Source organism: Mustela lutreola, chromosome 7 (genome assembly GCF_030435805.1).
Source record: "Mustela lutreola isolate mMusLut2 chromosome 7, mMusLut2.pri, whole genome shotgun sequence".
NCBI classification, from domain to species: Eukaryota; Metazoa; Chordata; class Mammalia; order Carnivora; family Mustelidae; genus Mustela; species Mustela lutreola.
In genome coordinates this window covers 145,798,770-145,812,840 of record NC_081296.1, presented here as the reverse complement: position 1 = coordinate 145,812,840, position 14,071 = coordinate 145,798,770, and the positions used below count along the sequence as shown (strand labels likewise).

At 45.0% G+C, this 14,071-nt stretch overlaps 1 long non-coding RNA gene across 1 annotated transcript; it reads right to left on the bottom strand.

Annotated features, from left to right (window-relative positions):
- Positions 1 to 2,266: 2,266 nt before the first annotated feature.
- LOC131835396 (uncharacterized) lies at positions 2,267 to 6,964 on the bottom strand. Its single transcript, XR_009355176.1, has 3 exons — positions 6,602 to 6,964; positions 6,314 to 6,361; positions 2,267 to 2,473 (listed from the first exon to the last, which is right to left on the bottom strand). It is a non-coding gene; the product is annotated as an uncharacterized LOC131835396 (long non-coding RNA).
- Positions 6,965 to 14,071: the final 7,107 nt, after the last annotated feature.

The following is a 14,071-nucleotide window of genomic DNA, read 5'->3' as shown; positions in this document are numbered from 1 at the left end:
AACTGTTTCAACATGCCCAGGACTGAAGAAGTTCTCAGATATGAGGGTTTGGGTGTTCAAACAAGGGAGATCACATACCAGTTCGGCTGAGCAGGACACTCTGCCTGTGGGCAAACTAACCCACAGAGTCTGGGGCCAGGGAAACCCAGGCTGCATGGTCAGCAGGGCAGGCTGGGGCACCATGCCCTAGAGCCAAGGCCACACCAGACATAACAGTACTCTTATACCTAGTGCTACAGTGTGAGATTTCACTAGAATGACATTTTGAAAAGTTGATTGAATTTTCTTTTCCCTGTTCTCTTTGCCCTTTCTGCCAGCCCATCAGTGCCTGTGCTCAGCTCAGGAAGGATGGTGTATAGCAGAGAATCAGGAAAAGTATTGGTCTGTTTCAAAACCTAGCACTTGAATTTACAAGCATCTGGGCTTTGGGGTTCGCACTGTTGGAAGCATGAAGGGCTTGGCTTATACAATACTTTTCATAAACAATAGGTTTTTATAAAAAGATGAAGAGCTACATTCCTTTCTTATTGCTCCCATAATAAATTGCCACCAATGGCAAACAACACACGTGTATTACTTTACAGCTGAGAAGTCAGAAGTCAGACCCAGGTTGCCCTGGGGTGGAGGCGGAGTTTCAGCAGCGCCATGCTTCTTCTGCAGGATCTGGGAGGGACTCCATTTCCTGGCCTTTCCAGCTTCTAGAGACCACCTGCTTTCCTCGGCTCGTGCCCCTTCTCTATCCCCAAGGTGAGCAGGCTAGCTTGCCTACCACACGTGCCAAGCAACTGTGCCAACTTTAAGTGTGTTCCAGACTGGAGAAGGGGGAGGGGCAGCAGGTCACAAGGAAAGGAGAGCTTCATGGGCCCTAAATGAGGGGACTCAGGGAAATAATGCAGACAGAGTGAGTTGGCTTCCATTCTCAACTTGAAATCTCATCTTTTTCCAGGACCGAAGAGCTCCATGGGAGCCTCCTCCAGGTCCACAGGTGGTCTGGCCTCCAGCTCAGAGTACTCTACCCGATGTCAGTGACCAGGAGCCTCAATGGCCACTCCTGCCACCGAGCATCTCCCCATCAACCATAGCTAATATGGTGGCCGTGGACCATTGGTGGCATAAACCAGTCTGTAGCCTGTGGCTCAGCTAGATCCCCAGTCCAACCAACCCTACATGGACCATCTCTAAGCATGAAGGCTGAGGACGATTGAAATGTCCACTAAGAAGGAGGGTAGTGTGCTGGGGAAGGCAGGGAAGAAGGAAGAGGAAAAAAGAGGAAGGAAGGAAGGGAGGGGGGGGGAAGAAATTCGCTTCCCACCCGGTACTTCTGTTTGATGGGCATTGAATTAAACCAGCTCCAAGTCTCCTCCAGACAATGGTAAAACACTGTCGTATTACAGCATCATTGAACTTAACTGAGAATCTTCCTAAGCTCAGAAACATGAGATTTCCTTTTCTTTTCCTTTCTTTTTTCCCCTGCTTTCCCTACCGCCTTAAAACTGAGTCCTTGTTATGTGCCTGTGTCAAACATTACGATGTTAGGCCCCCCCCCCAAAAAAAATCCAAAAAATTAAAGCAAAAACACACAAAAAGCCCCACCCAGGGAACCGTGGTAGGGACACCAAAAGTTGTGTTAGAGAGACAACTTAAAATCGAACAAACTATGAATCCTGACCAATTGATTATTATCTTTTAGTGAAAAGAAAACCGTCGGTTTTCTTTTGTGAGAGCCCATCCCACGTTCAGCAAGACTTGGGGGAACAAGGTCTGTACAAGTTCAAGGTGCGACTCTCTTGGCTGATTTTCATGGAAAGAAAAATCTCGAATCAAAAGCATCTGTCCTTTCCCTTGTATATGTCAAAATGTAATTGGCAACGGTTGGGGTTTGTTGCCTTTATTGCTTTTAATAGCTGTATAGCCGCTGATTGCCCAAGCTGATGGTTAATTTAATTTCTGTCAATACAATATTGGGGCTGTCTGCATATTCAGACCATGATTAACTGCTGCTGAGTCCATAACACTGGTGTTATTATTACTGCATTTAACTACCTCTCGGGAGAAGACAAATTAAATTATGTTGAAAATGCTGTTGATTATCATTACGAACTTATTTGTAGAGCACAATTACTGATCTGTTGTAAAATAAATCAAATTTTTTATCATCTTGGTATAAATTAACTTTACTGTAGGAGAATGGAGAGCGGAGCCTGAAAGAGTTTGGGCCTCCTTGTGTAAGTCAACGGAGAACTGCATTAAAATAATAATCACACGCGAACGTAATATTATATTTTAATAATGAGCTACTTCATGACTGAGAGTGCCTCGTAGATTATGGAATTCCAACAATAAAGCAGCAAGCTCAACGTGTGCCGTGCGCTGTTGACTCCAACGTGGGTTGAGATCGGGGGATGAATTATTCCCGGGCTGTGACTCCAATTCAATCTGAAATCACCACTGGAGTAATTTAAGGAAGGCGGCTCTAAGAACACAATTACATTAATAGCTTACATGTGATCATCATTTAGCTTTTGCCATTTCTTTACAATTTACTAGGTTCTGTTACCATAATGCAAGTGAGGCCAAACCCGGTCGCATGGGATCAATAAGCCGTAGCCTGTCACCTTCGCAACGGCAAAGACCAAAGACCCCAGGCCTTCAGGCCACAGAGTCTCAGACTTGCCGTCCCATAATTAACTGTACACGCAAGCCTGATCTCAAGCGGTCCACTAATGGCCAATGAAGGCAATAATATTGCATGATCCTCTTGCTATTATTCTGAGCAATTTCTGCACCTTTAAATAACGATGTGCATCAAATGGTTGAGTAATCGGAGTAAGAAATATGTACCACCAGGGCCTTCCACTTAAATACAAGTGACTATGTGGCAAGGCAGGGTAACAGGCTGGGAGCCCAGCAGAGTTCAATTCAAGGCCCTTCCCTGCCACAGACAGGCCAATCGTAGGCAAGATGACCCATCTTGCTGGGCCTCAGTTTCCTCTTTTGTAAAATGGGGATGTTTGGATTTTGTGGCTTAGTGCAGCAAATTAATTTTTTTCTATGTTCTGCAACAAATTACCACCAACGTAGGGCTTAACAAACACCCATATATTAGCTCCCGGTACTGTAGGTCAGAAGTGTAGGGATGAAAATAGAGACAGAATCATCATAGCACAACTATAAGGTTAAGAATTATTAGCCTGGGGGCGCCTGGGTGGCTTAGTGGGTTAAAGCCTCAGCTTTTGGCTCAGGTCATGATCCCAGGGTCCTGGGATCAAGCCCCGAATCAGGCTCTCTGCTCAGGAGGGAGCTTGTTTCCCGCCCGCCTCTGCCTGCCTCTCTGCCTACTTGTGATTTCTGTCCATCAAATAAATAAATTAAATATTTAAAAAAAAAAAAAAAAAAGGAATGGTTAGCCTGGGTTGTTCAGTCGTTTAAGCACCCAACTCTTGATTTTGACTCAGGTCATGATCTCAGGGTGATGAGATTGAGCCCTGTGTCAGGCTCCACACTGGGTGTGGAATGTGCTTAAGATTCTCTCCTCCCTCTGCCCCTCGCCCACTATGTGCATATGCTCTCTCTCTCTAAAACAAAAACAAAAACAAAAACAAAAAAACATTAAGGTTTGCCACCAACTACCAGGAACCAGGAGAGTCATACAATAGAGGCTCCTTTATAGTCTCCGAAAGGAAGGCTATGAAGGAAGGCAGGCCATGAAGGAAGGCTATGAACCAATCCTATTGACACCTTGATTTGAGACTTCTAGCCCCCAGCACTGTGAGAAAACTATGGACTGTTGTTTGAAGCCTCCTCATTCAGTAGTTTCACAGGTCAGCCCCAGGAAATGAATCAGACCATCATCCTTTTGGGGTGGGAAGCATATGATCTACCCTAAGTGTCTCCTCTGGGCCAGGCACCGAGGATTCCGGTGAAAAGGACCATCAAGGAGCTCTGTCCTGGAAGAAATTCTGCCACCTGCCCATGGGGATATGGACCCTCACGTGGTCCCAGCTCTCCTGACTCAAGCTGACCTCCTGGGTGTCTCCATGTGTCCATCTGACGAGGAGTTTCCAGTAAGTTACCAGCTCCTCTATAGCCCCCAGCCGCATGACCTTAGCTTAACCACTGACCTTGGCTGGACCATGGAGGAACACCTTGGGACCATGGAACCGAAGGCCATGTCTGCCCCCCAGGGCACACACACACACAAATCTGTCTCACTTCCCAGCATAGTTTGTACATCATTGGTAGTGGGCAATCTTGCACACAGGGGCCCAAAGATAGAGACAACCCAGCTCTTAGCCCTGCTGCAGTGACCATTAAATAATCCTGTTATTCTCTGGGATGTGCCCTGAGTGGGCCTGTGGGGGCTGGAGTCAGATTAACTTAGCTTCCTGCCACAAATTGGAACTAACGTGTCATATGGGTGAGAGCTGCACGAAGTAAAGAAACAGTTCATTTGGATAAAATAAGTGTGATACACAACAATGGTATTTTAGTGTTCACTCTAACTGTAAAGGGGGCCACTGGGTTCTGGGGTGGGGAGAAAGAAGGGCTGGAGTCCAGAACCTCCTGGTTGTTTTTAAATACAAAGTACTGGCTTTACAGATGGGGCTGTAGGAAGGAAACACAGAACGCACATCTGGGCTTTCCAATCCACCTCTTCAGCTTGCTCTTGGAACACTGGAACTGTCACATGGCTCCCCAGAGCCGGGTGAGGGCTGAGGCCACAGCTCCAGTGTCTGCAGGCCAGCCTATTGGCATATCCAGACCTTCATCTTCCTCCGTGGTTCCAGAAGGATCCCTCTCCTGCACCACCCTCCCCTGCAGGAGGGCTGCAGTACACACGTGCCTCAGCACAGACATGCTTTTCCCTGAAGCATCTTCCCTAATGTGTGATGAGTGTGTCAGTGCGTCCTTCCTCTCTCCCTCTGCCTTTTCCCCGACGGTCCCCACCCTGTCCTGCATCACTGCATTTCTCAGCCCACCGAAGTGGCTTTCCTGCCTGCTCACCTGACCACCTCTGAGCCCCCATGGCTTCCCTGCAGTGTCTTTAGCCTGTTGAGCGTGCCCTTCCACTATGTCAATGAATGACTAAACATGTGAGGACCAGCTCCCTGGGTTGTAAGGATTCATTTCCAGAGAGCTCTATCCCGCTGAAAACTGGGCTCTGTAAGGAGCTGTCTTCCTCAGCTTTTTGTCACCAACTTCACAGAAACCTGACAACATGTTCCCAGACCTGGACAGTGTTGCACCATCTGCTTTCAGGCCCTGACCCTCCAGGCTGCTCCAGATTGACCTCAAGAGTCACCTGCTTAGTGCAGCCTACTGGGAGAGTTGGTAGCAGCTTTCCTGAGGTTCTTGAGATTTGTAACAATCTCTGGGGAGCCCTTCAGAGCCCTTGCTTGAATACTGACACTGAGAAGGTCGCAGGTGGCTTTGCTGCCTTTCATGCCTGCAGCCCTCCGAATGGTTGCAGAAACTTCGAATTCCTTATTGAAAACAGCTCAAACAGGTTAAGACACAGCAAACTAAGAGTGCCTGGATGGCTCCATCAGTTAAGCATCAGTTCTTAGTTTTCACGATCTCAGGGTCATGAGATGGAGCCCCACATCCAGCTCCACACCCAGCATGGATTCTCTCTCTCCTTCTCCCTCTGCTCCTCCCTCCTGGGCACACACATGTGAACACAATTTCTCTCCCTCTATCTCTCTCTTTCTCTCTCAAAAAAAATGTGTGTGTGTCTGTGTATGTGTGTATATATATATATTAGTCTGATATATATATAGATATATATCTACATATAGATATATATCTGACTAATTCTGAAGTTATCTAGGAAGGCAGAAGCCCTGAATGGCTAAAATAATCTTGAAAATGAATAAAAACATGGGAAGAATTGCTTTACTCAATAATAACTCTTACCATATATCTAGAATAATCATGAAAGTGTGGTATTGTGTGAGGGATGGGTGCAAATATCAATAAAACAGAAGAGTGACCCAGAGACAAACCCACACCAGTATGCCCACATGATTTTTGGCAAAGCTACCCATACAGATTAAAGGAAAAAGGAGGACCTTTTCAGAAAGTGGTTCTGCTGAAACTGGACATCCCTAAGCAAAAAAAAAAAAAAAAAAAAAAAAAAATGACATCAACCTAAACCTCACATCTTATACAAAAATCAAATCAAATGTAAAATGTGCAACTGAAAAGCTTTTGGGTAGGGGAGAGAAGGAAAATCTTCAGGATCTAGGGCCAACCAAAAAGTTCTCGGACTTGACACAATGTGACCTATAAAAGGAAATTCCATCAATCATACCTCATCGACACCATAAATTTCAGCTCCGTAAAAGATTCCATTAAGTGGCTGAAAAAAAAATGATCTATTTAAAAAATGGGCAAAAGACATGAACAGGCATTTCACCACAGAAGATACTCAGATGGCAAATGAGCCCATGAAAAGATGTCGAGATGCAATAGCCATTGGGGAAATGTGAAGTCAAACCAGAGTGGGACCTCACAACACCCATCAGAGCCAGCAAAATACCAAATAGTCACCCACCAGCTGCTGGCGAGCATGTGGAGAAACTGGAGGCCCCCTACTTACCCGTGGGCAGGTAAGATGGTGCAGCCACCCTGGGAAACCATTTGTCAGATTCTTTAAAAGCTGAACAGGCAGTGACCACACAACCCAGCCATTCTCCTCTTGCCAGGTGACCCCACAGAAATGAAAACTAATGTTCACACAAAAACCTGGATGTGTATGTTTCCCACAGCTTTCTTCCTAATATCCAAAATGAACACAGGTCCTTCGGCAGATGGATAGTTGAGTAAGCTGCAATGCCTCCCTACCGTGGAACACTATTTAGTGGTAAAAACAGATCAAACCACTGTTACTTGCAGTGGCTTGGAGGCATAACTCTTTAAGGAATTACACTGAGTGGGGATAAAAGCCAACCCCATCAGGTCATATACTACATGATTCCATGTGTAGAATGTTCTTGAAATGAAAGAATAAAAAGAAATCTAGAACAGACAAGTAGTTACGAGATGTTAGAGGGATCGGGTGGGGGTCCAGCAGGGAGGAAGTGGGATCCTTGTTGTGATGGAAATGTTCCATATCTTGACTGTGGTGGTTTTGTATACACACACGTCATAAAACTGCCTAGAACTAAATGCACACACACACACACAAATGAGTACTAATGAAATAGGGAATCCATATGAGACCTCTGGACTGTGTCAAAGCACAAAAGCTGGTTGTGATACAGCACCGTAGTTTCACAAGATGTTACCATTGTGGGAAATGGGGTCACCTATCCATGGGATCTCTCTTTCTCGAAGGTAAATCTGTAATTATCTTAAAATGAAAAGTTTAATTATAAAAAGAACCCATTTGTAGCCAGAACTCATGAGTGATTGCTGTTTGTTTTTCCAACCAAATTCTGACGGCCACCATCCCCTAAAACAGCCTCTTTAAGATACAGTTAAAAACATAAGGATGGTTCTCCACTGAAGTGAGTCACATGCCATTAGAAAGGCACTAAATTCTTTGTTCCTTCTTGCAAGGCCTCTGGATCCATCCCAACAGTGGAGAGGAATAAAAAATAACAATTTGTTTCTTCTCTTGGGCTGATGTGTTACTTATTGCTTCTGGATATTAAGCATACACACAGGCACGCACACACACAAAGAGGAAATGAAAAACCCAAAAAGCCCTTTCTCTACAGAAAGCAACAAAGATTATTAGTCAATATCTGCTTGATGCAAAACCGCAGCATTTTGCTTCTCACTTCTCGATGCTGAACCTACTAAGATGCACAATAGTCATGAGAAAAGCAGAGATTAAAAGCAGACTTTGAACTGTGTGCAGAAAGTTAAATTGGATTTCTTTATGATTTAAGACATGTTAGGTCATTCATAATTCATCAGAAGCACATCTTCAGTTAATGGAGTAAACCCAGTGCCACCCAGACTTTTCTACGCTGGGCAAGAAGGGTGTGTTTCAGGTTTTCTGAAGGGGAAGGAAGAGCAGCAAAGACAGGAATAAAGTGTGTGCAGGTGTGTGTGTGCACACACATGTGCATATGGACAGATGATACAAATTAGCATAGACCTTGACCCCCCCACAAGTCCTTATGGACTGAAATAAATCAGAATTGAGCAAATCTGCAACTTCATACTAACTTCAGTGAATGTTCGAGTCCAGGGCTGAGCATGAGCTCCGGTTTCTCTAGCACACCTGCGGGTCCCTAGCTGCAGACTGATAAGCCTCACTCTGCAGATGGGAAGTCTGAACAACGGAGGGAAATGGATTTACCCAGACCATTCCACCTGCTTAGCTAGGGGTGAGCACTGAGCTGGCTCTTAGCACCCCAGTCTACATTTCTCACACACCACTCCCCCACCTGTGCTTGTTGGTTTTTGGCTTTATGGACGTGTTACTGATAAAAAAAAAAAAATGTAAGATATTTACAACATCACCTTTTAAGTATACAAGAGAGTGATCAGATTCATGGTGAGAGGTTTCCGCCACCCCATGTTGTTGATTACTACATCCATCACCTGGCATACTCACCCTCCCACAGCCCCTTTTACAGTAAGAACATTCGAGTTCTACTTTCTCAAATTTCAACTATGCAATACAACGCTACCCCTAGTTACCATATTATGCATTAGATCCTCAGGCCTTAACCATCACTGAGTCTGTAGGCTTTTACCAACCTCTCCCTATTTTCCCCAGATCCCTGACAACCACTCTTCTAGACTGTGAGTTCAGCTTTTTTTTTTCCTTCCTTTTTTTTTTTAAGTTTCTAGTATTTTTCTTCCTTTGTCTGATTTATTTTATGTAGTATGATGCCCTCCAGCTTCATCCACAGTGTTGCAAAGGACAGACTCTCCCCCTTGTTTGTTGTTCCTAAATAATGTTTGTTTGCATCCAAACTTGGGTTGTTGGTTACATGTCTCTTTCCCCCATGTGGTGGGGGACTCCACTAAAGCCCTGGTGGTGTCTGATGAACAACCTGAGCCCAGCGTCGGTCCACGGTCAAGGCTATATGATGGCGTGTTGAATGCTTCTCCATTTCTCATCCACTGAGCTGCATTTTTAAGTCAACAACACCTTATTTTCTAATTGCACCATTAATACCAACAGCAACTCTAAATGTACTCTTTGCTTTTCTCTGCTTTGTCTTGTGTCCAACGAGACTGCCTGTGGTGATGATGCTTCCTATGCTTCCATGACCCTTGGATTCTGACTGCGTTCCTTTAAGGAGATGCACCATTGGAAGATGAGATGGTGGGCAGAAGAAGTAGGATTATTCCTTTCCTCCCTGCCAGCCTCAGCTTCCCCCAAAGTGCAGCCGTCCAGGGGCTAACAGCTTCCCGTCATTGCCATGTCACCAAGGGTGCCACCGTCTCCTACTTTGTAAGCTTTGCCAAGCCCTGGGGATCTTCCTGGCTCTAGAGCAGAGTGCGCTTCCTGGCTTCCTCATCTGGAGGGACCATGTGGATATTCCTGACACCTTGGCTGGCAATGCAGCATTGCCAGAGCTTGCCTTGTTGTTTGTCAAACTCCCAGCCACATCCCAGAGCGTGATCAGTCCTTGAACCCTGATCCCAGAGTAGAGGTAAAGGAAGGATGGTGAGGCAGAGCACAGGGACCTTTCTGAGCATGTAGTGTCAGCGAGGACTAAGTTGAGATTGGTCACCACAGAGTCACCTCATGGATCAGGACCTCTGGAGTGACTATACCCCTGAACTTCCACAGATAGTCGCTTTGCTGAATGCTTTCCAATTCCCTTGGAATATGACACCCATTTCCCATGAGAATCTAAGCAGTAGTGGCCCACTTCGAAAATTCTGACAAGTATGGAAAAGTCAATATAAGTAAATAAAATAAACGAAAGCCCTGCTACTCAGAGACAACAACTATAAGTATTTTGGCATGTTTCCTTCCAGTCTTTTTTCGTTTGTGTATGTGGGGGAGGGGGTGTGGCATATGCTTCTATGTTTTTGCACCTAACTGACAAAATTCTTATCGAATCCTTCATCTTGCTGCCCAGCTTCCTCCAATAAGGCGAAAATTCAGAAAAATAGTGACAATAAATTTAGCCAACAAAGCTTTGACCTTGTTTAATTGAATGGACTGGTGCCCCAGAGACAAATAGCCAAGCAGGGCCAAACCACACAGTGATCTGATGGCCATTTCACGGAAGCCTGTTTTTCTGCCAGGCTCTTACAGTGGGGAAAAGAATGGAGGGAGCTTTGCCAGAGGAAAATAAAGCAGGCAACCCCAGGGGAGCCAGGCACAATGGCTGCACTGGTAGAAAACATGCCGTACAATGTCAACAAACAGAAAATGAATGGAGCCCGTCATGAAGCTGGAATTTGGGAAAGGTCTGGTTTCCAGGCATTTTATGGGAGCAGCGAGGGAGCAAGGGTAATTCATGTGCACTGTCAGATGAGCCCCTCTTGACACAGCCAGTTTAAAATGGTGCAGTGGGAGCATGGTGTGCTGGCTAGCACCTGCAGGGAGCCTGGAGCAGCAGGCCTCGCCGAGCCCGGAACAGGCAGCGGATGGAATAAACCAAACCTGAACATGTGTCCTGTGGGGCCCCTACCTGGGTCTAATCATAAATGTTCAAAGAGTTAACAAGGTTGCACAATCACTAGTAGGTATATGAAGTTCAAACTCCATTCTGATCCCAAAGACTGCAATTTCTTCATGAGACTATACTACCTTGAGGGGCAACGGGAGGTAGAGAAGGGGGTGAGAGAAAGAGGTTCTCCTCTAAAAGTTAAGTTTCCCCTGTGTTGGTAGAGTCTAGTTAGTCTTCTCTTCCTGGGTATAAGAAGACTACATCTCCCAGGTTCCCTTGCAGTTCTGCTGTGGTCATGTGACTCGTTCTGGCTAATGAAATGTGGGTGAAGGATGTTTGCACTTCAACATCCAGGATATGGAATCTCCTTCTAGAGCATTAGGTGGTTCTCTCTCCCACCTTTGTGTCAGAACCGTGTCATGGAGAGCGCCCAGATCCCTGAGTTACTGGTCAGAGAGGACAGCCCAAAAAAGCTCCCTGACCCTCATCAGACTGTGAAATCAAGAGGATATTAGTGTGTGTGTGTGTGTGTGTGTGTGTGTTAGCCACTTTTGTTTTGTGAAGCCACAATTTAGGGCTTGGTTGTTACAGCATCTAGCATGCATTACCCTAACACAGTTTGCTACCTGAGCCAGGACAGAAAAATTGTCACTGACTCTTGCAATATATTCTAAGGTAGTTGGGGGACAAGAGAGATCACATTAATTAAGGCACATTAAGGAGACAAACATATACTGTTCCTTTCCCATATTCCAACTCTTGTGGGATGTTTTCACAGTCATATTTCAACTCTTTTAAAAGATTCTGAGTGCCCTGGTATTGTGCCAGAAACTGGGGATCTATTTATTCCCTAGACACTCATTGGGACAATGACAATGATGAGACACCAAGAACTGCCCTGACTGATGGGGACTAATACTATGAAAGTCCATACCATGTCCATGTGGTCAAGGTGCTGAGGCAGCACATGTGGCATGGCCGAGTTTCACTTACTAAGATACTGGTCTGGGTGCTTTGTAAAGAAACCACTGGTGGTGGTTGGTGGGAACAAAAACAGACCATAGCAATAGAACTGATGAGAAATAAATCTGCACTAATGTGGAAAACTGCTATGTAAGAGATGCTATTGTAGATAAGGGAGGGAAAGAGTGAGAAATTTCATCAGCAGTACTGGAATCTCTGATTATTCATCTGAGGGAAAATGAAGCTTGTTTCTTTACCTTACACCATACATGAGCATCAACTACAGACAGGATGAAGACTATAAGGCAGATGAGAGATTGCAACACTCTCAGAAGAAATCATGAGAAGTGTATTGCTTCAGAGTATGAACAGATATTTTAGGATAAAACTTTAAAAAGCATAAATCATAGTTTACAATACAATAACATTGGGAATCTTCAAGGAAAATCACCCTGGAGGAAGCATAGAAGGCAAATCACAATTCAGAAAATCCTTGCAAAGTTAGACCCAAAACAGGATCAGCATCCACAATGCCAAAAACGAAATGAAACTCAAGCTTGCAAATTAAGATAGGAAACAATTAAGCCAGTTCTTAAAACACAGACAAGTGTCACAAGCAGGTGAGTCACAGAAGGGACCAGAATGGTGAAGGGCATCCAAATTCTCAAGCTCGTTAATAATCAGCGAACTCTAAGTTGACTTTTCAGTGAGACTATTTCATACCCATGGGAAAGAAAATTTTAAAGTAGGATGAGGCTAGTCTATGACCAAGCTGTTCACCATTTCCTCTTCTTCAGTAGACTGAAATGGCATCTATCAGCTGCCGGCATAGGCAGGACAGCCTTGAGTGTGAGTTCCAGCCAGAGTGCATAAGTAAAGTCATGGATGCCATTTTCAGCCGTACCTTGTCCATGAGGGTCAGGACAAGGACTCCCAGGGTGACCTTGAAGCCAGGTATTAAAAATGATGGAGCTGTTGATTACCCTGTGTCCCTGAATGACAAGGGGGAGCAAAGTTGCCCTCTACCAGGAACATCTTCTTGAGACAGTTATTAGAGGGAGGAAAAAAAGGGCTATGTTTGAATCATTACACATTTGGGGTCCACATGTTACCACAGCCTATCTGACACTCAAGAATACAGGAACGTGAGCGACAACCCAGAGAGCAGGGACCCTTTTATATTCAAGCTGCAGATGTGTACACCCCAAAATTCCACTCTTGTCGATTCTAGAGAAATACACGTATATCAGGAGGGTCTGAGAATCCTCAGACAGCAAGAGTTTGTCAAAGAAAACCTGAAAAAAGTCCAAAACAAGGGGAATGGACAAACACATTGTGAGAAACACATCGTCATATGTGGGGGGTGTATCTATCTCAGTGTGTATATATTTGTATACAGGCATATATTGGGCTTGTCTACTGAAAATACTCTTCTGAAAGCTGCCTTTTTGGAGATATGTTATTTGGAGACTCATCCATGGTGAGAAGAGTAGCTGCATTTTCATTAACTTTTACTGCTGTATAATATTCCTCTTTGTGTGTGTGCATGTGTGTGTGTGTATCTTCAGATAGAAGTATGAGGGAAAAAGGCAACTTTCAGAAGACTATATGGGCTATCATTCTCAAACTTATATGATTTAGGGAACATTCACTGAGAAGACAGAGGAACGACAAACAGGTATTCAACAGAATTAATACCTCCAGCAAAGAAGAGCAGGGTTGAGATCAGGGAGGGGCACACACAGGGTTTCAACAGGATTGGTCATGTTCTAGCACTTAACCTTACACTCTGAGTCCCTTGGTTATATCATAATTCTTAAGGCTTTACATATGCCTCATCTATATTCCTGAATGAAATACTAAAAATAGAGAGAGAGAAATATACCCACAGACTTGTTTATGCTCAAAACAACCAGAGGCCAAGGCAGGCAAGCCAGGAGGCTAATGCCCCGGTGCGGGATGGGAGATGGAGCAGAGCGGAGCTGTCCATAGGTGTTTAGGGGTAAGCTTGGCGGGGGTTGCTGACAGAGTGAATGTGGGTGCAGACGGAAAGGGGAGTGTCTGAGAGTGGCTCCTGAGCGTCTGGCTTGCATATGTGGGTGAGTGTCACCTGTGTGATTTAGTGCATTAGGTAGTGAGAGGACAAATTTCAGGTAGATGTGGAAATGGCTCAGGATGAACACAGAGTACAAACAGAGGCCCGGATGGAAAAGCAGGAAACCAAGACTTCAGTGAAGGAAGGCTACTTCCCTCAGAGAGGACAGCAAGTTGGGTGTGGAGGGTATGTCAAAGGAGTGGGACAGGGTTTTGCATTTTTGGTTTTTTTGGTTTTTTTTTTTTTTTTTTTACACATGAGGACAAGGTGGTGAGAGTCTGGAAGCAGAAGGCTGCCTCTCCAACCCAAGAGACTTTAGGTCTGAGATTATAAACAGAGAGCAGTTGCTGGGTAAAGAGTCGCAGAGGGTTAGCAAGAAGTCATGAGCTGGGGAGCCATTTCTGTTGCATTCTAGAAG